This window comes from Panthera uncia, assembly GCF_023721935.1.
Source record: "Panthera uncia isolate 11264 chromosome B2 unlocalized genomic scaffold, Puncia_PCG_1.0 HiC_scaffold_24, whole genome shotgun sequence".
Taxonomy (NCBI): domain Eukaryota; kingdom Metazoa; phylum Chordata; class Mammalia; order Carnivora; family Felidae; genus Panthera; species Panthera uncia.
The window spans coordinates 57,865,290-57,891,890 of NW_026057580.1; the positions used below are offsets into that span (position 1 = coordinate 57,865,290).

A 26,601-nucleotide genomic window follows, 5' to 3' on the forward strand; every position below is an offset into this window, starting at 1 on the left:
AAGCTGATACATTCCTTGTCCCCACCCTTCTGTTCAGCTTTCACTCAAAGTTTTTATGACTTCCACTCTTCAGATGACTTCATGGTCATATTTTAGTATCTACTTCTTGTCAGTTATTGTGACATATAACTAACACTGATCTTTTCAAGTTAGTGTCATCAGTTCTGATTTTAAACTCCTAGAGGTAGAATCTCTTTTTCTTGTCCAGTGACTTATATGTAAATTGTAAGCAATACGTATATTTTAGTTATGATGCTCTTATGCATTTTTAACTATAAGAGAGAGAGTAAGCATGCAATGCTATCATGTCATTCTTTCAAAAACTAAAACTGTTAGTAAAAGATTTAAGCCACAGATCACCATTTATTTCTTTTCCCTTGACTGATTTCAGAACTCCATGAAATTTGCAAGTTTTACTGTTTACTTTGTTGATAAAGCTCATGTGTTCAGTGCACGAAGTTGTAGTTACTTTCTTTGAATTATGTTCCTTTCTTTCTTTTGACTAACTCCATATGACCCAGACCATTCAGATGATGGAAGAAAAAAATTCAGTCTTCAAAATTGCATCTTAACAATCGAAATGTTTCATCTTAACAGTTGCTGTTGCCTAAAATTTTTAGTAACATTTCTGAAATGATTTAAGCTCCTCTTGACGATTCATGGCATATATTTGGACTCTTAAGTTCTCTGGGAGGAATATAATTCAGTTTTTACACTGACTGTGTGGAGAGGTACCAAGCATAGCCCCAGGCCAAGACATGTCTTTACAAAAATGATATAGAAAAGTTGTTACTTCAATCACCAGTTTGAAATCACATCATTATGATTACATTAGGATTGTCTTCAGTATTACCAACAATACCTTAAATTAGGCTTACTTTTTTAACACTAAGAAAGGTCTCAGTCAGAAGTATTACTAATACTTTTGAAAAATCAAAGCAAAAAGCCTTGGCATTTGCACTGACTTGTGAAAGGTTACCCAGTGTGATGGAAGGGAAGATTCATATTAGTGATTTATTCTTGGGAAAGTGCTTTTAAGTCCAAGTATAATATTAAATGCCTTTCTCAAGTCTCTAAGTGAGCTCTTCCAAGTGACCTGTGAGTTTAAGTCATTTGACCTTTGGGTATTTGAGTGAACTGCTTAATTTCCTTTCTACTTAAAAATAATGTTGAGACAGGTGTTAATACTTCTATTTTAATTGAAATTTACTTATTCACTGTGGTAGTGTGCAGAGATCCCTACATATTATTTTTAATCTGATAGGGTAAAAAGGGAGCATCTGGGTGGCTCAGTCACTTGAGCGTCTGACTTCAGCTCAGGTCATCTCATGGTTCGTGCGTTCAAGCTCCACATTGGGCTCTGTGCTGACAGCTCAGAGCCTGGAGCCTGCTTTGGATTCTGTGTCTCCCTCTCTCTCTGCCCTCCACCCCCAAATATATATCAACATTTAAAAAATTGAGAGGGTAAAACAGTCTGTAAACTTAAGAATGCCTATATGTTTATCTATTACTACTTTCAAGTATAGACCTTCAGGGTCCTCATTTAAATACTTGTACTTCTGGGAGATAAGTGTCCCAAGAATGTGAAATGATGCCAGTTTTAGGCAGAAATGTTTAGCAGTATAATGCTGATTCCCTTGATCCCTCCCAGTCCCTTAACACAGTTCATAAGGAGGATTGCATTAGCAAGTGGACAACTACAGCAATTTAGCTGGTTTGCCTGAGAACGGCCCACTTTCTTTGCTCTAGATCTCAGCCACTTGTTCTGTTGCAACTTGAATTGTGGCCACAGTGGTTACCAGGCTGACTGCTTATTGTGGCACAGGCCAGAAAGGAATTTAACATGGGAGAATAGTGTGCTAGGCACTGGCACAAGGCAGGTGCCAGCAAGGTCATAGTGATTTTGAAGCTAGGAGGATCTTTGTAGCTCATACGTGTGTCAGTCAGAATGTATTAAATTATTCCATCCCATTATTGTCATCATTGCTTTCTTCTTCTCTTCCTCCTCCTCCTCCTCCTCCTCCTGCTTCTTCTTCTTCTTCTTCTTCTTCTTCTTCTTCTTCTTCTTCTTTTGTATTTTCCCTATTTGTTGTTCTCTTAAAACTTGAGAAATATTCTTCTTTCTAATTCTGATTTCTCACCTATAACACTAGCACCTGAAACATAGTAAATACTCAATGAATGTTTGCTGTATGATTGAAGACATGTGTGTGTAAGTCTTAAGTGCTTAGACATTACTGCAATTGTAGATAACATGGACATTCATGACTATTAGAATCCAATGAGAATACTCCTAATTGCCACAAAATCACAACTTTATATAGAGACCTTTTGGGAAATGTAGCACTATCAGAGAGAAGGAATTCCAAGTCTCTTATTTTACCTGTTTTTACAATGCTAAAACCCTGCCTAAAAATATTTGATATTGCTTAGAACAAATCTGAGTCACTCTAGGCCTGGTCAGAATGTTCCTGTGTACTAAACAGGGTTTTCCTTCAGGAAGAGACAAAACTTAGAAGGAAAAGAGAATCAATAGGGAATGATAGACTTTGAAGAATTAAAAATATGTTTTCAAAAGTCATTCTTAGGGGGAATTTTAAACCATTTTATAGAGTGATCCTAACTGAAAAGGACAGTACTGGGATCCATACCGGGCAATGAGATAACTGGAGGAGAAAAGAGCTTTGCCATCCCCTGAAAAACCAGTGCTTCTTGTATTCTTAGGGCCTCCCCAGGTTTCTACGCTATTCAAGACTCTGAGCTTACTATATTCCAGTAGTTTTGGTTACCTTTAAGTGGCGGCCATAATTATAGGAGTTTGGGTACCAGGCAAGATTTCTTTAATAGGAGAATGTATGGACCAGTGCCAGAGGGCAGAACATTTACATATTAGGCAGGTTTGCAAAATTACAATTTTTCATGCATGATTTTTGAAAAAAAACACATTTATACACAAGACCATCAAATTCCCTATATTTTAGTAACGATGTGCATAAAGAATATGCTTAAACTTTAATAGTAGCAGTAGCTCCAAAGAATCTGAGTGAAGTCATAGTCCAAATATGATTTTGATTCTTATAAGAAGAGACTTTTTATTAATGATGTGGCTGGAGAAAAACAAATAAGCAGTAGTGTTCTTATATTTGGTTTAGGTTTATAAGCTATTAGGGAATTTCATAGCACTAAATAAGACTGAAGACAGATTACCTAATGAGTTCAGTCAGATATTGATAAGCCACTAAAACCCAAACCATTATTTATTTTTGCTTATTATTCTCCCATCCATAACATTTGTTAATGTTTTATATTCCTGACAGGTATCTGAAAATTGCAGGCTTAAAATGAGACATTCCAAGGTAAATTTGCTTATAGGCTATAAAGTTCGAGATGTTTCTTCTTGGAAAAACACTTCATGTTTTAAATCAACTTTGGAGGCAACTGGCTATGGCCATAACAGATGTTATGATATTTGGCTCACAGGGAACAAAATTCAGCAACACATAAAGTTAACAGGTATTCAAAAAAAGCAGTGTTGTTTTGTGGATAGTCTGTTAGCAAAGGCTCAAGAGACATAGAAGGACATACATAGTAAAAGACAATATGAAGATGCATGGCAAATTCTTGGGTAAAAATTATACACCCATATTTCTGAAAGATGTCAACATTACCTCTAAAAAATCTTTCTGGTGGTGGAGAAAATTATGTAGTTTACCACTGAACAGATTTCATCTGTCCTGCCCCTATTACCTATTAATGAGACAGAGAAATGAGACTGCAAGAGATGAGAAATGGAAACAAGTTGGACAGTGTACAGATATATAGAAGCTTTGTGTGAAGCTTTCACACTGTGAAATCCAGTGTAAATCATTTTACCTCCAGCCATCGGGCAGACTGATAAGCATGGAAAAATAATTGCTACTTTAGGACACTGAGGAGTTTACGAGTGGTTTGTTACACAGCATTAGTATGGAAATAGATGACTAATACACATGCTATTGTTAATCTTTAGAGGGACTGATCAAGTACAGGTTGCCCACATAGACATATTGAAAGGTATTGATTTTTCTGATTTCACCACTGTAGGAAAGAGATATATTCTGACTGAGTCACATAAATTCTAAAACAACTCTGTACTAGTAATGCAGAATTAGCCATTAAGATATAGTTAGGGTGTATTGAAATCTGGCTCTAAAAATAATGCATATAGTAATAACGAACCAAATAATGATAATTTTAGTAATTTTACTTTTGTGTAATCACTATTTATAACTTTTTTGTCTCTAGAATTCTATGGATTTTTAGGGTTACAGTCTTTTTCTGAAATGTTCCTCAAACAGTCTAATCCACACATTTTTTTTTTCATTCTCTAATAATCTAATATTCTCTAATATAGAAATTTATAAGCCTCCAGCAACGACTCTGTTCTTAAAAGTCCTTTTTCAAAAAGTGTTGAGGGAATTGATAATTCCAGCAGTTTGACTCTGTAGTAATGTTTATATATAGTCTTTGGAGAGAATATGCAGGTCTACAAATAAATGCAAACATTGTTGGTGGGGGGAATCACAATTCCTATTGTAAACACTCAAGGAAGGAGGTTCTTTATCTGTAACATACTAAAGCAGTCTCCTACCCCACACATAAGTGGAGTGATCAACTGTATAGGCAAATATCTTGGTTAGAATTCTTATGTTGTACACTTGTGGGAGTTAATATTCTTTCATCTGCCACTTAGATTATTTGGAGTCCAGATTGTTTTCGGATAATACAACCTACAACTTCTTCTGCAATTTTTGTAAAATTTTGTTTGACAGCAATTTTAGTCATGGATGATTGAATAAATACTATATAGTCCACCCAGTCCTCTACATTAAGTGTATCCTTGGATCAAGCTGGTACATAAGAAAGCTGTAAACAATAAAAACCCTGTTTTAGGGTTCTTTATATAGCTAACTTTATTGGCTTACATTTGTGTTTATATTTAACTTAGCTACAAAAGCCATTTTGGATTCTAGAACAAAGACTGACACAATGAAAGCAGTATGTTGTGAAGATGAGTCTGTAATCCTCCCCCCTGCCCAAACAATCCTTCATGTAATTAATAGTCCTAGAAAGTAAAATGTTTAAACACAGTAAATAATAGTTAAGACATTAGTGAATAATAGTTAAGACATTAGTGTAAACTTTCATTCCTGGTCAAGATGGAGTCATAGTGATTGGAACTACCCTCCTTTGGGAAATGTTTAAAAACTGGAAAAACATGTTTGAAACAATGGTGTTAAGACACTGGACAACAGTCAATGAAGGATGCTGATTTCTGAAAGATAGGATACAAATAAGGTGAGCCACTAATGCCCCAGTTAACTGTCCTGAATTTCTAGACAATGGCAGAGAGAAAGAGAACATAGGCAGAGTCTGCCAGCTTTCCTGAAATGAGGAGATGGAGTGGAAGTCCAGGGGGACCAAGGTTGTTAGTATTCACATAACAGAGTTCAGAAAAGGAGAGGGCTGCACATAGAGAAAATTCTAGAGATCTACAGAGGGCCCCCTTTAAGTAGTCAGTAAATCAGTGCATGCATGTGAAGAAAATACCCCAGCCCTGGGAAATAACCACCCAAAAGGATTAGAGGAGATGATGCCCAACACTCATCAACACTGGCAATACTGCCTTTCCCACTAGCCAGACTAGAAAAACTCATAATTTGGCAAAGGACCCAGACGAGTCTTACCTCATTAGATGGGAATCATTTATCCTAGATAAACACTCCCTGTTTCTGAAATAATGATTTTAAAGGTAAACCAGGATAGCTGGAACTATTTCTAAAACTGAACTGCCTCCCAAAACAAAGTTAAAAATATTTTTAGGAATACAAAATTATCTACTACCCAAAAAGGTGAAAGATACAATGTCTCATATACATTCAAAGATTAATCAGCATGCAAACACGCAGGAAATTATAATCCATGATGAGGAAAAAAAAATCAATCAAGACCCACCCAGAACTGACACAGATATTAAACTAAACAAAGACATGAGAAGTTATTGTATCTGTTTCATATATTCTCTATATTTACAATTTTAAGTAGAGACATAGAAGATACTGTAAAAAATTACAAAATAAACTACTAGATATGAAAACTGCAATTTCTGACAAAAAGTACACTGAAATTAATAAACAGAAGATTAGACATTGAAGAAGAAAAGATTAGTGAACTTGCACCCATAAAAGTAGAGATCATTTGGAATAAAACATAGGGAAAAATAATAATGATAGCAGTGATGATAAAGAAAAGTACATCAGTGAGTTATAGGACAACTTTATGTGGACTAATACAAGTGTACTTGGAATAACTGAAGTGAAGGGGATGTGAAAGCTATAAATCTACAAATCCAAGAATCTCAACAAAACCCAAGTACAAGAAACAAATAAAACTACACCAAGCATGTCATAATTAAATTGATAAAATGGTGATAATGAGAAAAAGTGTAAAGCAGCCTTTTCCTTTATACATAGGAAAACAAATAAAATGAGGACAAAATATTTCTTGTTGGGAAAAATAAGAAGACAATGGATCAACATCTTTTAAATATTAAAAAACCACAATTTCTTTATCCATTCATCAGTTGATGGACATTTAGGCTCTTTCCATAATTTGGGTATTGTTGAGAGTGCTGCTATAAACATTGGGGTACAAGTGCCCCTATGCATCAGTACTCCTGTATCCCTTGGGTAAATTCCTAGCAGTGCTATTGCTGGGTCATAGGGTAGGTCTATTTTTAATTTTCTGAGGAACCTCCACACTGCTTTCCAGAGCGGCTGCACCTAAATGTCCATCAACTGATGAATGGACAAAGAAATTGTGGTTTATATACACAATGGAGTACTACTTGGCAATGAGAAAGAATGAAATATGGCCCTTTGTAGCGACGTGGATGGAACTGGAGAGTGTGATGCTAAGTGAAATAAGCCATACAGAGAAAGACAGATACCATATGGTTTTACTCTTATGTGGATCCTGAGAAACTTAACAGAAACCCATGGGGGAGGGGAAGGAAAAAAAAAAAAAAAAAAAAAAAAAAGGTCAGAGTGGGAGAGAGCCAAAGCATAAGAGACTGTTAAAAACTGAGAACAAACTGAGGGTTGATGGGGGATGGGAGGGATGGGAGGGAGGGAATGGGTATTGAGGAGGGCACCTTTTGGGATGAGCACTGGGTGTTGTATGGAAACCAATTTGACAATAAATTTCATATATTGGAAAAAAAAATAAAAAAATAAAATGCAAAAATTCTGGAAAAAATAAATAAATAAATATTTAAAAAAATGGCAACCCAGATTTCTATATCCAAAGGAAAGATCTATGAAACATCTATCCAATGGAAATGATCTGTCTATCAAAATATCTATCAAATATCTATCAAAATATCTATCAATGAAATTGAAATGAAAACTTTTTCAGGCATACAGAAGCAGAAAGAATTCATCACCAGTTAACCCATACTATAAGAAATGTTAAATAATCCTTTTCAGGCATAAGGAAAATTATATAAGAAATAAATATTGATCTTCACAAAGGAACATAGAACATCAGAAATGGTAACTAATATGTAAATATAAAATACTTGTATATATTTTTAAAAAAATTTTTTTACATTTATTTATTTTTGAGAAACAGAGTGAGACAAAGTGTGAGTGGGGGAGGGGCAGAGAGAGAAGGAGACACAGAATCTGAAGCAGGCTCCAGGCTCTGAGCAAGCAGTCAGCACAGAGCCTGCTGCGGGGCTTGAACCCGCAAACTGTGAGGTCATGACCTGAGCCGAAGTCTGATGTTCAACCGACTGAGCCACCCAGGTGCCCCTACTTGTATATATTTAAATCTCTTTAAAAATAATACAACTGTTTAAATTGATATAATTTCAATGTTGTATGGAGTTTATATATATGTATAAAAAGACTGTATTGCAACAATAGGACAAAGGCCAGGGAGGGAAAATTGAGGTACACTCTTGTCAGGTTCTTACATTATATATGAAATGGTATAATATTACTTGAAGATTGACTGTATAATTTAATGGAGTGAACCACCGTACAGGCAACAACATGGATGAATTGCAAAATACTTTGCCAGTAAACAAGGCCAGACCAAAAAAAAAAAAAAAAAAAAGAAAAGAAAAGAAAAGAATACATGATATATGATTCCATGTATATAAAACTTTAGAAAATGCAAATTAAGTGGTTGCCCAAGATGGCAGTTGCGGGGGTGATAACAAAAGGGATAGGAAAGCCACATTAAAGGGAAACTAAAAAATTTCTTGAAAGTGATGAATACGTTCATTACCTCAGTTTTGGTACTTTTCATAGGTTTATACATATATATCAAAACAAAATATATATTAAACATATATGACTTATTGCATTAAAAAATACACGTTAGGGACACTTGGGTGTTTAGTCAGTTAAACGTCAGACTCTTGATTTTGGCTCAAGTCTTGATCTCACAGTCATGAGATCAAGCCCTGTGTCCAGTTTTAGCATAGAGCGCACAGCCTGCTTGGGATTCTCCCTCTCCCTCTCCCTCTGCTCCTGCCCCACTCATGCTTGCTCTCTCTCTCTCTATCAAAATAAATAAATAAACTTTATATAGATACATAGATGATAGATAGACACAAACACACACACATATATATATACTTGGAATAAGTTGGAATATATATATTCATATGTGTTTGTGTGTATACAGTGTGTGTGTGTGTGTGTGTGTGTGTGTATAAAACTAAGAGTTATCAGTGTTAAAGATTGCCAAATGATTTGGACTTTTTTTCTTGTAATAAAAGATAATTCAGTAATCATAAGATACTCTTTAACAGTATAACTGAAATAATTACTGTATGTCAGGAAAGCAGCTACATGGAGTCTTAAATGCCTATCAATATATTTTTTTCAATAACAAGAGAATCCAAGGCCAAAGGAAATTGTAATAAAATTTAAGTGATATTTTCAGAAATTTTCCTGTAATACAATTCTTTTCCTTTCACACTTTGAGTTAGAACTAATTTTCAAATGCCGGTTTCTTCAGTTTCTGAGATAAAGAGTTTATCTTTAATGAGTATTTCATCATTCATCATAAAGATGAAATTTTAGGGGTGCATGGGTGGCTCAGTTGGTTAAGTATCCAACTCTTGATTTAGGCTCAGGTCATGATCTCACAGTTTGTGAATTCAAGCTCCACCCAGGCTCTGCGCTGGCAGCGCTGTCCTGCTTGGGATTCTCTCTCTCTCTCTCTCTCTCTCTCTCTCTCTCTCTGCCCCACCCTCACTCACATACTCTCTCTCTCTCTCTCTCTCAAAATAAATAAGTAAACTTAAAAAATAAAGAAAATAAAGATGAAATTTTTTGCCTTCTAGTAATATTTTTCTCAACATCACAAGTTCAATCCTCAAATATATTTATTTTCTTATATAGTATTAAGACTAGATATCTAATAAATATCTATTAAGACTAGATACCAAAAACTATTTAGGCAATAAATACTAGTGATATAGTTCTCAGGCGTGGTTGATAGCTATGTAAATTGGCTATAGACTTTCTTCATGGGAACTTGGTAAAAGTATTTAGTGTACTTAACTGATTTAACAACTATGCTTCCAAATGTTTATTAAATAATTTATCAAGGTATGTAAAGATTTAGCTCTAAAGATGCTCATTAAATGGTTAGTTATAATAGTAAAAAAAATTGGGTACAGCTTTAAGGCTCAATAACAAAGTATTATTTAAGTAAATGTGGGCACATCTAAATAACAAAGTATGAAGCCACTATAAATAATATTTAATCATCAAAAACATACTTATAAAAAGTGAGAATGACCAGGTGCAATTCTCAAGACAACCTATACAGAATGCTACAGTTTTTTATTTTAAAGTCTGTATTTATAGCAACAGATATACAAATGCATACATACGCAATTCCTTAGTTAATCCTATATTTCAGTTAAGTATTACTGCGAAAAATATCAGCTCAAAATGATTTGGCTTAAAGAATTTTTTCCACAATTGTGTTTGTTGAATAGGACCACATGAGATTACTTATAGAGAGAGTGTGGACAGAGAGAAGAGATCTCAGAGGCACACCAATGCCTAGTAATTGGTAAGAGAAAAATCCAGCCAAGGACATTGGAAAGGACCATCTAGTGATGTAACAGGTTAATCAGTAAAGCATGGAGTCTTGAAAGCAAGTGGAAAAGGTTTTTCAAGAAAGGACGGATCAACTATCAAGGTGAGAAAGAGAGAGAGAAAGGAAAAGAGAGAGAGAGGGAGAAAGAAAGAGCAAGAGGGAGGAAAGAAGGAAAAAGAAAGGAAGGGAGAGAGAGAGGGAGAGAGGGAGGGAGGGAGGGAAGGAAGGAAGGAAGGAAGGAAGGAAGGAAGGAAGGAAGGGAAGGAAGGAGGGAGGAAGGAAGGAAGGAAGGAAAAAAGGGAGACAGAAAATGAACCTTGACCATTGGATTTTAAAATATAGAGATGTTTGGTGACCCTGTCAAAAGCTGTTTCATGGAGCAGATCCAGGAGAGAATGACAAGTTAGAAAGTGGAGGCAGTACAAATAACCAATTCTTTAGTTTTATTAAAAAGCACATTTGCAGGGCACCTGGGTGGCTCAGTCGGTTGGGCGTCCAACTTCGGCTCAGGTCATGATCTCACGGTCCGTGAGTTCGAGCCCCGCATCGGGCTCCGGGCTGACAGCTCAGAGCCTGGAGCCTGTTTCGGATTCTGTGTCTCCCTCTATCTCTGACCCTCCCCTGCTCATGCTCTGTCTCTGTCTCAAAAATAAATTAAAAAAGTTAAAAAAAATTAAAAAAAAATAAAAAGCACATTTGCTTTATAATGTGGATGCAAAGAATTAACCAATTTTCTAAAGTCACCAAAATGCAGAAATCCCTGATCTCAGTTCAATGGCCTGAATGTTTATGCTGTGCCCCAAATTCATATGTTGAAATCCTACCCTCAGATATGGTAATATTAGGACATAAGATCTTAGTAAGATCTTAGAGAAGTAATTAGTCATGAGGGTGGAGCCCTCATGAATGGAATTAGTGTCATTATAAAAGGGACCCCTGGGGAGCTCTGGAGCTCACTTTCTAAAGTTCTCTCTTACATATCTGGGAAAAAATGAGAAGAGAGTAGTCCACAACCTGAAAAAGGGCTCTCACCAGAACCTGACCATGCTGGCACCCTGATCAAAGACTTGTAGCCTCCAGAGCTATGAACAATAAATGTCCATTGTTTATAAGCCACTGTCTATCGTACCTTCTTAGAGCAGCTCGAACTAAAACAGGTTTTTCAATTTTTATAAAGAGGACACTTCAGACTTAAGTTGTTAATTTATCTATTGTCAAAGGTAGACTGTTACCCGCTTGGCATTCTGCAAGCAAATTGGGCAAATAATTTGTGTTCAGGCCAGTGAGTCCTCCTTATGTAGATGTTCAATTAATGCATATTCAGCTCTCAGTCTCCCATATGATCTCATTTTAGCTGGACTTTCTCAGTTCCCAGTGCTCTTGGATTCTAAAGAGAAAGAAATCTCTCTTTTTGGCTCTATTTCCTCTTCATGTTCCCTAGGAAATATTGTTTCTTGTTTCCTTTTTTCTACTTACTTTATATCTTCCACAAATACTTTACAATTCTTAATTACTGAGGCATCTCACCTGTTTCTTCATTTATGAGTTTATATCATTTTTTTCTTCTTTTGTATTAATAGATCTCAGGGAAGAGGGGAAGTAAATGCATTTATTTAAACTTCTACTTGTAACCAGAAGGGGTGTGTGTGTGTGTGTGTGTGTGTGTGTGTGTGTTTGGCAGAAGGGAGTTGAGGAGGAAGAGTTACTGTTACATTAGGATCTTTACTCTCCTGCATAAAAATATAATGCTGCTGCTTGCTTTGGGAAAACAGAAGCAATTTTAACAACATTGAATTAATCATTCTTTGAATAAAGTATGTTGCTTTAAAAATTTTGGGCTTGTACAGTAGACATATAAGCAAAACATAAAAACAGTTTCGTAACCATACATATTGAAGTTTTTCTTGGAAAGTGTTCAAATCAACTATAATATATACAATGTATCTTTAGATATGAGGCACAGATATATTATGGGCCCTAGGAATTATTTCAGAAACAATCAAAACAGTACATGGAATGTCAAGGAATTTTGGAGTTGTTCTGGAAGGAGCACAAGACTTCATTTCACGGGGAAATCAAAAAGGTAATGCAAAGGAAATTGATGTTATGCTAGATAGTTTTCTACCTTAAGTATTACATGACTCTTAAAAAAAGGAATGAAAGGAAAAAATACAAGAGACCAGACTGTTCTGTCAACTGAGAAATTCAGAATGGATATCCATATGTTGTGGTGGATGCCCTATATTGACACTTTAAAATCATGTATAGATATATGTATATCTATGCATTTTATATATAATGACATTTTAATGGCATATATATGACATATAACCTATGTATACTACTTAATATTGATCTAAAACTATATTTCCATAAATTCTAATAATTTCTATATAGGTTTTAAAAATATCTCTGTCACTTGTGAAATTTGTATTCGATACCGACTTTTGCTGCATTGGCAATGATTGATAAAGTTTGGTTAAAAAAGAAAAAGGATGTAACACTTTCATAGTAAATTAAAGTACATTCAAAGTAGTTAGAAGTAATTTTTGTCATCACAAGATTCCGCAAACATAAAAGTATTATGAAATTTATTTTTGACTTAAAACTTACCTTCAGAAGAGATATCTGATAAAGGAAATAAATTATGACTAAGTTCCAGAATTCTTAGCTTATTTCATGGAAACTTTTTCATTTTATCATAAGTGGAACAGAAGACATAAGGAAAATGTGAATAAAAAGTTATGTTCAAAGAAGGAAAAAGCCATGTATCTTTTTTGTTGTTTTCTGCTCATATTGCTGAAGACCTAAAATGAGTGATTCCCCAAAACTTTACCTTTTTTGGTTGACAGAGAAATATTAACATTGAAAACCTTTGATAGTGATGATCCAATTCAAAACAAACTATGCTAAACTTTTTGAATTTGGAATTCTGGAAAACTCTCATTTCAGGAAACACAACAACCAACAGAAGGGAACAACCATATAAGTGTAAAAAAAGAAGAATAGCATGATTTTTGACATTGATGATTCAGACTTTATGACAGTCCTGACAGACTGAAACTTATCTTTGGCTTTTTGCAGAAGAAAAAAATAAAGGAAATGTAAATAAAATAATAACCTGATTAAAGGCCTTTCAAAAGCTGTCAATTCTCTACACTGTTATAGAAGCACCTGTGGCTAATTATTTCACGTCTTTTTAAAAAGAGAATCTCCTAAGGATTTTATATAGGGAAGACTTAGAATCATTGAATATGAAAAAGAAAGGACACTGGGGAGACTACCTTTACTTGAACACTTCCAGAGGCATTACTTCCAGCTTCTCAAACAATTCATTGACATTTTTAACTGTTCAAAAGTCCTTTCTGATGATGTTAGGAATAAGAGTAGAATGAATTTTCTTGGAAACATTTTCAACGTTGGCCAGACATCTGTTGTAAAGAATGTAATGAAAATGGGTAAAGAGGGCAGAGAGGAGAGTGGGAAATCTTGTAGAAAGTGGGTGGGAGAAAGCAACCAGATGAGGAACAACTGGAAAGGAGATTGTGGAAAGGAAGACTGGAGCAGAATTGTCAAGGAACTGGCTAAGTGGAAGATTTCACCAAATGTTGATATGGAATGTGAATTCAACCTTCCTCAATTTTTTAAAAAAGTGAAAAGTAGGGGCACCTGGGTGGCTTAGTCAGTTAAGCTTCCAACTTTGGCTCGGGTCATGATCTCACAGACTGAGTTCAAGCCCTGTCTCAGGCTCTGTGCTGACAGCTTGGAACCTGGAGCCTGCTAAGGATTCTGTGTCTCCCTCTCTCTCTGCCCCTCCCCTGCTCATGCTCTGTCTCTCTCCGCCTAAAAAATAAATAAAACATTTAAAAAAAATTTTTTTAAAGTGAAAAGTAGGATTGGAAAATAATTTTCATTACCTTTTGGCTGCACCACCAGCAGTCTGAACCTTGTCCAGTCTTACTTCTTAGGTTGCGTGTTTTTTACAGAAACACAAATATACCTAGATTCTGTCCCATTAGGAGGTCACTCAAACAAATTTTAAACAACTGCAAGGACATAAATATCACTATCTAGATTGTTTCTTTTAAGACATGTTGTTATATGGTCTCACCACACTACACTCACTTCTTCACTGTTTGTCTTTAAGATAGTGATTTCACTAGTTTGCTTCATTTTCCTTGTTGATGTTAAATAAGGACCTTGTGCGTACTCATAAAACTCCCAACTTAATAATATATATCATTGAGGCCCTCAAAAAAAACAGATGGCAAAATTAATTGTTCAAGGTTTCCATTAGAAGTATCTGTGTGAAGGAAAATAGGAGAGGAGCTGGGTAAAGCTGGGATGGTGATAAAACCACAAGCAAATCTGACTCTGATTGAAGGAAGGAGGGTAGGGACATTGTCTGGCATTGTTCCAGACAGACCTGCAGTATAAGGGAGGTTTGACAAAGCTGTCTGAGAATGTCCTCAAACCAGGGTTGCCCACCAGAGGAGTCCATGTCTCCCAGGAATGGGTCTGCCTTCATATTCCTGCCACTCTCAGTCATTGACTGGGAGCAGCCCATGGAGCATTGTGACCTCAGCATAAATGAGTTTGGATTTCAGAGCACAACAGCTGGGCTTTACGGTGAGTTATACTACCTGCTGTGGGGGGTCTGAAAAGTTTATTCTCATGGCCACCACATTGAGCCCTTGCACCACTCAGATCTACTTCATCACACAGGTTCAGGAGCAGCTCCTCCATGGGTTCCATGGGCCTTTCTTCCTGAGCAAAAATGAGGAAGAGGGAGGTTAGTGTGATGAACTAAAGCTCCTATCACTACAGTTATTCTCCAACTTCTTTCTAAATCACTTATCCTCAGTGATTCCTTCAGCAGGTCTTGGTGGCTTGCCAGGTGGTATGAACCAAACCCTCATTCCTGAAATATTTGAACCCTTGATTATCACACCTTTCATAGTCCAAGTTGCTTCATATGACTGTTCCATTTACAGTAGGGTCAGGAAATACTAGGATACAAATGGGTTACTTGGGTTCTACATTCATTTTTCCCTGTCCCCACTGTGCAAGCAGCTTTCTGTCATTCTGCTAATCAAAATCAATTACCTCTGCCAGTATGGTGATTTCCGTTGTCTCTTGTTAGTCCCTGGACGTGAGAAGTACCAAGTTCTCAGATGTAACCATAAATTATAGCTTGATGGAACTCTTAGTGTGTTCCCTGGAAGAGCTCAAAATTCTGAGGAAGGACAGATCTTCCAGTGAGTCATTAATGGCCACTCTTTTGGACCCATGTATCCTTCCTATTAGAAACAAAGTGCCATATAGGGGTCTCTGACTTGATAAATATATTGCATCCTTATGGAGTGTTTCCTTAGTACTGGTACCTTAGTTGCACATTGAGTAGGCTATTCTAGGATTCTATAAGGCTGGCCACTCACAGAGTTGTACAGTTTGTGTTATGATTAGTGGACCCCCTAGTCATGGGTCCACTCCCATACTTCATTTGCTGTGAAGTGGGTCCGGAAATTAGATCCTGTGCTATATGGGATTCCATGCCTGTGGATCAGGTGTTCTATTAGCCCCTGGAAAGCAGTTCTAACTAAAGTTCTGCAGGCATAAAAGGTAAACCTACACCCAGAATAATTACCTATCCTTGTAAGTCAAACCAGAGTGTAGATGGGCAATGTAGTCAACTAACCAATTGAATTCTTCAAGGAATAGTGCCATATAAGTGACTCAGTATTGGTCTTTATTGTTGGCAAGTTGGACATTCAGAGATAGCAGTAATTAGATCACATGTGGTAAGTAGGAGTTGATGTTGTTGGGCCCATATATAGCTTTTATCTCTGCCACTATGGCCACTTCATTTGGGTGCCCATTATGGCCATCAGAGTCGCTGATAATGAGTGGCTGATAATGAATGCAACTGCATGAATCATTTTATTTACTTGGTTGTTCAGTTCCTTTTCTATTGTGGATACTTTCTGGCAGACAATGTATAATACAAAAATCTTCATATCTTGTGCCTACTCCTACATGACCATCAACATGCCTCTATGTCAGACCACTTTGTCTCTGATGTTCTTGTTTTTTTTCTTCCATACTCCAATGGTTAGATTATTAACCATTGCCCAGAAATTTATATATATTCTTCCTAGGGTTATTTCCCTTTGCACACAAAATAGGTGACTAAGTACACTGCCTACAGCTCTGCCATTGAGAAGATTGTCTTCCCACTCCACTGCTTTGTAAGTCCACCCCTAAATGTGGCTATAATGCAGCCACTGTCCATGTTTTACTTGCACCTCCATGCTGAGCCAACCCATCCACAAAAGGTTAAGCTCAGACTTTTTCCTGCTCATTTGGCTGGTAATACAGGAACTCCCAGACAACCATAAGTACAAGCCAGGGGAAGAACACTAGTATCAGTCTGTTGTGTGACATGTGATCTGGGCTACTTTCTCATGACCAGTGGACTATGTCTGACCCTTTCTGATAATTATGATTTGGTTGGCCAAACAGAATTAAGCTCATGATGGGCAGTTTTAGGTACATGGCCAGTATGTTTTCCATGGTTAAGTGTTCTGTGTTTACCAAAATCCAAGAACACAAAAGAGATGTTTCTCAAAGAATAATTTTCTACTATGCCTGGCCTTACTCCAGAATCAAGGGCCTATATTGTGATTCTTCCACTGGAACTTGCCAGTAAGTTCCACGTTGCACATTTTCCAACATTTTAGGGTCTGCTGGATTCTTCAACACTAGAAAGTATTGTATGGCCCAGATGGTGGGGCTGGACATTCTACCGCACACTTTCTTGCTTCTCTATTTTTGCATTTTTGTTTATTGTTTGTCTTTTAATTTTAGATGTCAAGCAGCAAGTCTTGTTGGCTTCCCATCTCTTCTGCTTGTAAAAATTCCATGCTGTATTAACCATTTACACAACTTTTTAGGTTAAATCCTTTGACTTTCTCTCCAACTTTACCTGTCATTATGTAGTTGGGCTGGCACTTAAGTGTCATAACCTGGTTTTTATTATTTAGAGGGAGGGCATTATTACCCACCATGGATGTTCAAGAGCCTAGATCTGTAACTGCCCCTCCTAGCATCATCCCTAGTCTATAAAGAATGATCACTGAGTTTCATAGTTATTCTGGTGCCTTACTTACTAGCATAGTTCTGATGGCCTTGGTGAAGGGCATGTTCTCTTGAGTCTTCTAGTTTATATAACGGTCCATTCATCATGCTCACTTCCCTCAGCCTCATTATTTCTTCTTCTATCTGCCAGGGCAATATTTGCATTTTGTTTTGCTTAGAGTTGGCCATCACTTTTTATAGATCTTTAAAATCCATCCCAGCAGCAAGTTTGCCCTATTGCCTGGAGTCCTTGCTAGGATATTATATTCCTTGTCTATAGAAAATACATCTAAGGCAACAAATTCTTGCTTTTCCATCCATACATTCTGGTGCCCTCTATTGCCCTCAAAATCTAATCCAAAAGTCCTTTCTTCACTCTTGTCAGAATATATCAGCTAGTTCTTGAAATGTGTAAAGTATTTGGTCTCTCTCCTCCCTTATTAGGCCTGGCATATTCCCAGCCAGGTTATGCTCTTTTTCAACCCTAGCTATTGGCCCAGCAACCAGAAGAGAAATTGGGGCAACTCTTGAGAGAATGCCTATTGCCTTGTGAAGGAGAAGCTTTTGTAGCATTTTTCTATGCAGTAGAAGTAATAGCTGTAACTAAAGAAGAATGGACTATCTTTCCAAATCCTGAGGGTACAGGGGCAGCCAGGGGATTAAATAGTCAGCATCTTCAAGGTTGTCCATGCATATTTCCTTGTCCCATTTTTCACAATCTTAGGTTTTTTCCTACCAATGCCCTATTTTTGCATAACATACCTGACTTGGCATTGTATTCAAACATGTCTGGAGTTCTATGACTGATAAGTAACCCTTCAGCCTGTTGCTTGATTGTGTGTAGCATTCCACTACAGGAAACTACAGCTAAAACTCTGGGTTCAGACACTGAACTCCTTTTTAACAACCCTCAGTCGTTCATTATCCTACTATAAGGTGCCCTAGTCTGCTGTCTTTGTAGGCATTATTTCTCACTTTTTTTCAAACACTTACATCATTGTACCTGCTGTAGCATTCTGCTTTACCAGGACATTTTCCTTGTCATCATTGATAAAATCTTTAGCAATTAACCTGCCACATTGTACCAAGAACTATCTATGCCCACATACTAGCCAGGATGGTATCCTTTACCTGTCCAGTGTTGGGTTAGCCAGTCCCAAATGTCTATCTTACTGTTCATTTGCTCAGATCAGTTTCAGTACTACTTGTCTGGTTCTTCCAAGAAGTAGACACCAAGATGGGATTAAACATGCAACTGTTTTGTTACAGAAAACACTTCTTTGAGATAAAAGGGAAGAATTTAAGGCTGGGAGCATCTTCAGACTATAATGTGAGAGAGAAGGAGGGAAACGCCCTTGAGAATGACCAGGAAATTTCAGCAGCTTCAGGGAGTCTTCAAGCTAAAGTCAGCCATCAGAGGAGTTCCATGTCTCCCAGGAATGAGCATCACTTAATATCCCTGCTATGCTCCATCATTGGCCAGGAGGAGGCCATTGGAAGTGTGACCTCAGTGCAAATGCCACAGTGAATTTCACAGTATAGTAGCTGGGGCCCTCTCATTGGAAGAAGCATACAAGGCATGTTCTCATGACTTTCACACAAAGATAGATGTTTACTTCTAAAGTCCTTTCCCATTCCCCCTCCATTTCCTTCCTTCTTGGTTATAATTTATAAACGTAGTAGTTATCTTCTTATTATTTTCCCTAATATTAATAATTGGAGACAGCAAGGGATTCCATGTTCAAAAAAACCTTGGTTAAATTACTACCATACTATTGGATGGCTTCAGGACAAGTTAGATGACATCTCTGGTTTGCAGTTTCCTCATTTAAAAAATCGTGAGGTTGCAAGATTGCATTGAGTGATCACAATGAGTGAAACCCAGTCTGCAACCTGATATATTATATACTAATTTATTTATCATCTCTCTTCCTTTCCCCTCCCCAACTTCATGTGCCTTCAACTGGCATTTAAACAATATTTGTTGAGTGAATTAAGTAACTTGTTGACCTCAGTATTTGGGATATATTTTTTCCCCTAGACTAAACAAGTACAAATTCTTCCTGTACATTCATTATATTGTTTCCTAAGTACAGCCAAGATTAAATTTTCTGATAGAAAACAAACAGGAAAATGGTGTAAAAAATTTCCATGATAGCCAGAGACTTCTGAGACCATTTGAAAACCATGGATGTGGATAAATCACAGATAATTTTTGGAATTTTATTCTATAATTTAATCAGCATATAATTTTAGACAATGTCTGAATATTGGGATTATTGTTAACATAGAATGTTTTATTTCAAATGCATATTTTAAATTTGCTCCACTACTTAACAAATACTTCATATATTCCAGGCAATGTGCTAGACTTACAAACTTGCACACATTTAGAAGTATACCTGGCTTTCTAATATTTATGGCAAGCTTTCTTAACTAGTAAACTAGAAAAAGACAAGTCATTATTAGAATTCCATTCCTGACACAGAACTTTCCTTTATCCGATACAAGTATATGTTCTTGTGGTAGGCCTTCCAGCATTTCCAAGGCCCTGGTTTTTCAAAGGACTGTGAACTTTCTTTCAGAGGTACATCAGGGCACAAGAGTTTATCTTAGCAATAGTAAGCAAGTTCCTATCAAGTGTGTGTTCTAATACAGAATCGGAGCAGAAAGAAAATCAGGCTAGCATTGTAGATTGTGAAACTCACTAAGCAGGGACCGTGTCTAATTCTGTGTCCAGTACTTGATTTTTAAATAAAAGAAAAGAAAAATGAAACCATTTTTTTTCATGAGTATTGGAGTTTCTCATTTGAGGAAAAATAATGTTTTCACCAGAGGTTTGTAAAAGACTACACAGTAGGAGTTTGGGACTTAATTTAAAACATATAAGCTTTTGTGTAATAACTATTCACTTCAGATTCCTGATTGGTTTAACAAGTTTAATACCTTTTCTTAAATATGTACAGATGTTATCAAAAATTTGATTCGTTTTTAAAATGAATAATAGACAAATGTACTTTAGAACTGGTAATTGTATTTATTAATTTAAACCTTTATGGAGCCTATTTAAAAGTGAATAAAGGTTAAAAAAGACTCCTTATTGAATAGTAGTATGCATATTATTGTAGTGAATCTACAAGATTTTTCCATTGTTAAAAATCTTTTCCTCAGGAGGGGCACCTGGGTGGCTCTGTTGTTTAAGCATCCGACTTGGGCTCGGGTCATGATTTCACCATCCATGAGTTTGAGCCCCGCGTCGGGTTCTCTGTTGACAACTCAGAGCCTGGAGCCTGCTTCAGATTCTGTCTCCCTCTGGCTCTGCCCTGTCCCTGCTCTCTCTCTCTCTCTCTCTCTCAAACATAAAGATTAAAAAAAAATTTAAACATTTTCCTCAGCAGAGGCTGGAAGATGGCAGCAGAGTAAGAGGACTCTGGGCCTGCCACGAATACAACTAGATAACTATCACATCATCCTAAATATGCCAGAAATTGACCTGAAGTCTGACAGAACAAACTCCACAACTAAATGTAGAGAAAAGGCCACATGGAAGAGGGTAGGAAGTGCGGAGATGGGGCTTGGGAGAGAAACAGATTGTGGCTACAACAACGGGGAAGCAGCTGTGGTCACAGAAGAGGGTGAGAGACAGACTAGCACTTTGGGGGAGCACACCAGGAAAACAAAACTCCATAGCAATTGGCTTGGAAAGGGAGAGGGACCGAATTTTGTGAGTTCTTCTAATAGTGGGGCTTAAAGCCTGAAGTTCTAAAGGTCAGTGGGTGGGGCTGGGATAGAGCCCAGAGGACATTGGGGCTGCTCTTAGAGAAAAGGCAGGGAAACAGCCCATGGACATACAGTGTGGAAACAGTGATCTGAAGAGTGCATAGGACACACAGTGGGGAGGTTAGTTGCTCATCTTGGAGCAAGTATGTCCCAGAGAGACAGAGTTCACGGAGAGATCCCTCAAAACAAAGGAATTGGTTAGTGCCATTTCCCTTCCCTGACCCTCAGCTTAAGCACAGAGACACTGGTGGGAACCAGCACAGGGTGGACACTTCCTACCTAACTTGTTTACATCAAGCCCTGCCCCTTCTGCAGTCAAGTGCAACTGCTTTTTCCAGCCACACTTGTCTCAGTCCCAGCACAGCAGTCCCCTTTCCCTCGAAGACTGGCCCAACCCCTGCCTGCACCAGGTCTTCTTATGTGGGAGTTTGCAGGGCCTTGATTTCCATAGCAGTGTGATAGATCTCAGTTCACAAGCAGACCAGACCACACCTAGTGAAAACTTGCCACATTCAGGATGGGCACCAAACACTGCCACAACAGGCAAAGAGAGCCTCTGCAGAGGACTTGCCTGAAGGATAAAGTAGCCAGGACACAACAGAGCACACACAGCACACACTGGAGACACTCCTAGAAGTGCCGGGCTCTGGGAAACAAGGGGCACTACGTGGCAGGGCACTACAGGACTATTTTTTTCATAAGGCCATTATCCTCAAGAAAAAGGAGATGTAGCTGACTTGCCTAACACAAAGAAACAGGCACGGAGACTTAGACATTTTAGACAAAATGAGAATACAGAAAAATTTGTCCCAAATGAAAGAATAGAACAAGGCCACCGCCAGATATCCAAACAAAACAGATACAAGTAGCATGCCTGATGGAGTATTTAAAGCAATGATCATAAGGGTACTCACTGGACTTGAGAAAAGAGTGGAAAACATCAGTGAGACCCCAAACAGAGAGATAAAAAAAGAACCAATCAGAGATGAAGAGTGCAATAAAGGAGATTAGAAATAGGCTTGATGCAATGAATAGCAAGCTGAAAGAAGTGGAGGAATGAATTAATGACCTAGAAGACAGAGTTATGGGAAGTAATCAAAGCAAACAAAAGAGAGAAAAAGAATTATGCAAAATAAGAATAGACTTAGGGGACTCAGTTACTCTATCAAACATCATAACATTCATATTATAGAAATCCCCGAAAAAGAATAGAGCAAAAAGGGGGCAGTAAATTTATTTGAAGAAATAGTGGCCGAAAACTTCCCTAATCTGGGGAAGGAAACATATCCAGATCCAGGAGGCACAGAGAACTCCCGTCAAAATGAACAAAAGCAGATCCGCACCAAGACATATTGTAATTAAACTGACAAGATACAGTGATAAAGAAAAAAATTTTTAAGCAGTAAGACAAAAGAAGACAGGAACTGTCAAGGGAAAACCTATAAGGCTAGTAGGGGATTTCTCAGCAGAAACTTTCCAAGCCAGAAGGGAGAGGTATGATATAATCAATGAGTTAATAGAAAAAATCTGCAGCCAAGAATATTCTATCCAGCAAGGTTAACAATCTAAATAGAAGAAGAGATAAAGAGTTTCCCAGACAAACAAAAACTAAAGGAATTCATGATGACTAAACCAGACTTGCAAGAAATATTAAAGGGGACTCTTGGAGTGGAAAGGAGAGATCAAAAGTGGCAGTATACAGGTAGGAAATACAAAAGCAGTAAAATGAATATTTATGTGAGAAATCAGTCAAAGAACTCACAAAGTAAAAAGATGTAAAATGTGATACCATATACCTAAAATGTGAGGAGGAGAGGGAAAAGAATGGGCTCAAACTTAAATGCTCATCAACTTATTGTAGAGTACTATATGAAGAAGATGTTATATACAAACCTAATGGTAAGCACAAATCAAAAGCCAATAATAGATACACAAAAATAAAGAAAAGAAATCTATTTATAGCAATAAAGAAAATCAACAACCTATGGAAGAGTGAAACACAAGAAAAGATCAGAGAAAATCTTCAGAAATAACCACACAAGAAATAATAAAATGACAACGAATACATAACTATCAAAAATTACCTTGAATATAAGTGGACTAAATGCTCCAATCAAAAGACATTGGGTGACAGAATGGATAATAAAACAAGATCCCTCTATATGCTGCCTATAAGAGACTCATTTTAAACCTCAATACACTTGCAGATTGAAAAAGGCGTATGTAGAAACATTTATTATGAAAATGGATGTCAAAAGAAAGCCAGAGTAGTAATACTTATATCAGACAAAGTGTCTTTAAAACAAAGACAGTAACAAGACACAAAGAAGGACATTATATAATAATATAGGGGATAATCCAACAAGAAGATAAAGCAACTGGAAATATTTATGCACCCAACATAGAAACACCCAAATACATAATACAGGAAATAACAAATATATAAGTAATCTTTAATAATATAATAATATAGGGGACTTTAACACCCCAGTTGCATCAAGTGGACAGATCATATAAACAGAAAATCAACACAGAAAAAATGGCTTTGAATAACACACTGGACCACATGAATTTAACAGACATACTCAGAACATTCCATCCTAAAACAGCAGAATATACAGTTTTTCAAGTACATATGGAACATTCTCCAGAATAGATCACATATTAGCTCACAAAATAAGCCTCAAAAAATTCAAGATTGAAATCAGACCATGCAACTTTTCTGACTACAATGCTATGAAACTGGAAGTGAACCACAAGAAAAAATATGGAAAGATCAGAAATACATGGAGGTTAAATAACATGCTACTAAACAATGAATGAGTCAACCAGGAAATAAAAATAAACAAAAAGTACACGGAAAAAAAAACGAAAATGAAAACACAATGGTCCAAAACCTTTAGGATGCAGTAAAAGTGTTTCTAAGAAGGAAGTTTATAGCGATACAAACTTACCTCGAGAACCACAAAAAATCTTGGGGCTACTGGGTGCCTCAGTCAGTAAGCATCCAACTCTTGATTTCAGCTCAAATCATGATCTCATGGTTCATGGGATGGAGCCTTATATGGGGCTCTCCACTGATAGCCTGATGCCTACTTGAGATTCTCTCTTCCTGTCTTCTGCCCTTCCCTGCCTGTGCTCTCTCTCTCTCAAAATAAAATAAATAAATAAATAAATAAATAAATAAACCTGAAAAAAAGAAGCACAAAAAAATCTCAACTAAACAGCCTAAATTTACACTTAAAGGAACTAGAAAAAACAACAACAACAACAAACATAACCTAAAGCCAGCAGAAAGCAGGAAATAATAAAGATTAGAGCAGAAATAAATGATATAGAAACTAACAACAACAACAAAAAACAAAAACAAACAAACAAAACAACAGAGCAGATCAATGAAACCAGGAGCTGGTTCATTGAAAAAAATCAATAAAATTGATAAACATCTAGCCAGACTTATCAAGATAAAAAGTGCTCAAATAAAATCACAAATGAGAGAGGAAAAATAACAACCAACACTATAGAAATATAAACAATTATAAGATAATACTATTAAAAACTATATGCCAACAAATTGGACAACCTGGAAGAAATGGATAAATTCTTACAAACCTATAAACTACTAAAACAAAACAGAAAGAAATAGAAAATTTGAACATACTGATAAACATCAAAGAAGTGGAATCAGTATTCAAAAACTCCCATAAAACAAAAATCCAGGACCACATGGCTTTATAGATGAATTCTACCAAACGTGTAAAGAAGAGTTAATACCTATTCTTTTGAAACGATTCTAAAAACTAGAAATGGAAGGAAAAGTTCCAAATTATTCCATGAGGCCAGCATTACCCTGATACCAAAACAAGATAAAGTGTCCACTAAAAAGTGAAGTACAGACCAATATCCCTGATAAATATAGACACAAATTTCTCAACAAAATACTAATACACTGAATCTAACAATACATGAAAAATAAATCACTCACCACGATCAAGTGGGATTTTTTCCTGGGCTGCTAGGGTAGTTCAATATTCACAAATTAATCAATGTGATGCATCACATCAGTAACAGAAAGGAAAAGAACCATTTGATCAGGGGCGCCTGGGTGGCTCAGTTGGTTGAGCTTCTGACTTTGGCTCAGGTCATGATCTCACAGCTCTGTGAGTTTGAGCCCCACATTGGGCTCTGTGCTGGCAGCTTGGAGCCTGCTTCGGATTCTGTGGCTCCCTCTCTCTCTGACCCAACCCACTCTCATTCTGCCTCTGTCTCTCTCAAAAATAAATAAAACATTTAGAAAAAAAATTTTTTTGAATAAAAAAAAGAACCATTTGATCATTTCAATAGACATTTGACAAAGTACAAACATCATTTGACAAAGTACAACATCCATTTATGATAAGAACCCTTAACAAAGTAGGTTTAGAGGGAACATACATCAACATAATAAAGGCCATATATGAAAACCCACAGCTAATATCATCCTCAATGGGGAAAAACTGAGAGCTTTTCCCCTAAAGTCAGGAACAAGACAAGGATGTTCACGCTCACCACTTCTATTCAACAGAGTCCTGGAGGTCCTGGCCACAGCAATCAGACAACAAAAAGAAATAAAAGCATTCATCAGGAAGGAAGAAGTAAAACTTTCACTATTTGCAGATAACACAATACTATATATAGACAACCCAAAAGACTCCACCAAAAACCTGCTAGAACTGATAAATGAATTCAGTAAAGTCACAGGATACAAAAATCAGTGTACAGACATCTGTCGCATTTCTATGCACCAATAATGAAGCAGCAGAAAGAGAAATTAAGAAAACAATCCCATTTACAATTGCACCAAAAATAATAAGAAACGTAGGAATAAACCTTAAAAAGGGGTGAAAGACCTGTATGTACTCTGAAAACTATAAAACTCTGATGAAATAAATTGAATATGACACAAAGAAATGGAAAGATAATCCATAGTCATGGATTGGAAAAAAACCCAACATTGTTAAAATGTCTATAGTACCTAAAGCAGTCTTTAGATTTAGTGCAATCCCTATCAAAATATCAATAGCATTTTTTAAGAACTAGGATCAAATATTCTAAAATTTGTATGGAACCACAAAAGACCCCAAATAGCCAAGCAACCTTGAACAAAGAAAAGCAAAGCTGGAGGAATCACAATTCTGGATTTCAAGATATATTACAAAGCTGTAGTTATCAAAACAATATGGTACTGGCACAAAAATAGACACATAGATCAATGGAAGAGAATAGAAAATGCAGAAATGAACCCACAACTATATGATCAATTAATCTTCTACAAATCAGGAAAGAGTATCCAATGGGAGAATTTCTAGAAGGCAAATCTGATGAAAGGTCAGTATCTGCCAGATGCCAGGGATGGGGCCAAGAATTACCTACAAAGCAGCACAACAGAAAGAAACTTTTGAGGATCAAGGAAATATTCTATACTTTTATTAGAGTAGTTGCATTACTGTATATAATTGTCAGAATTCATCAAAATGT

General features: G+C 36.7%; 1 long non-coding RNA gene across 1 annotated transcript in view; it reads left to right on the forward strand.

The window, feature by feature from the left end:
• The first annotated feature begins 14,793 nt into the window (after positions 1-14,793).
• Positions 14,794-26,601, forward strand: part of LOC125938720 (uncharacterized) — a 162,689-nt gene continuing 150,881 nt past the window's right edge. Inside the window, exon 1 of the long non-coding RNA XR_007462788.1 lies at positions 14,794-14,959. This is a non-coding gene — a long non-coding RNA (uncharacterized LOC125938720). The remainder of the gene's footprint in view (positions 14,960-26,601) is intronic.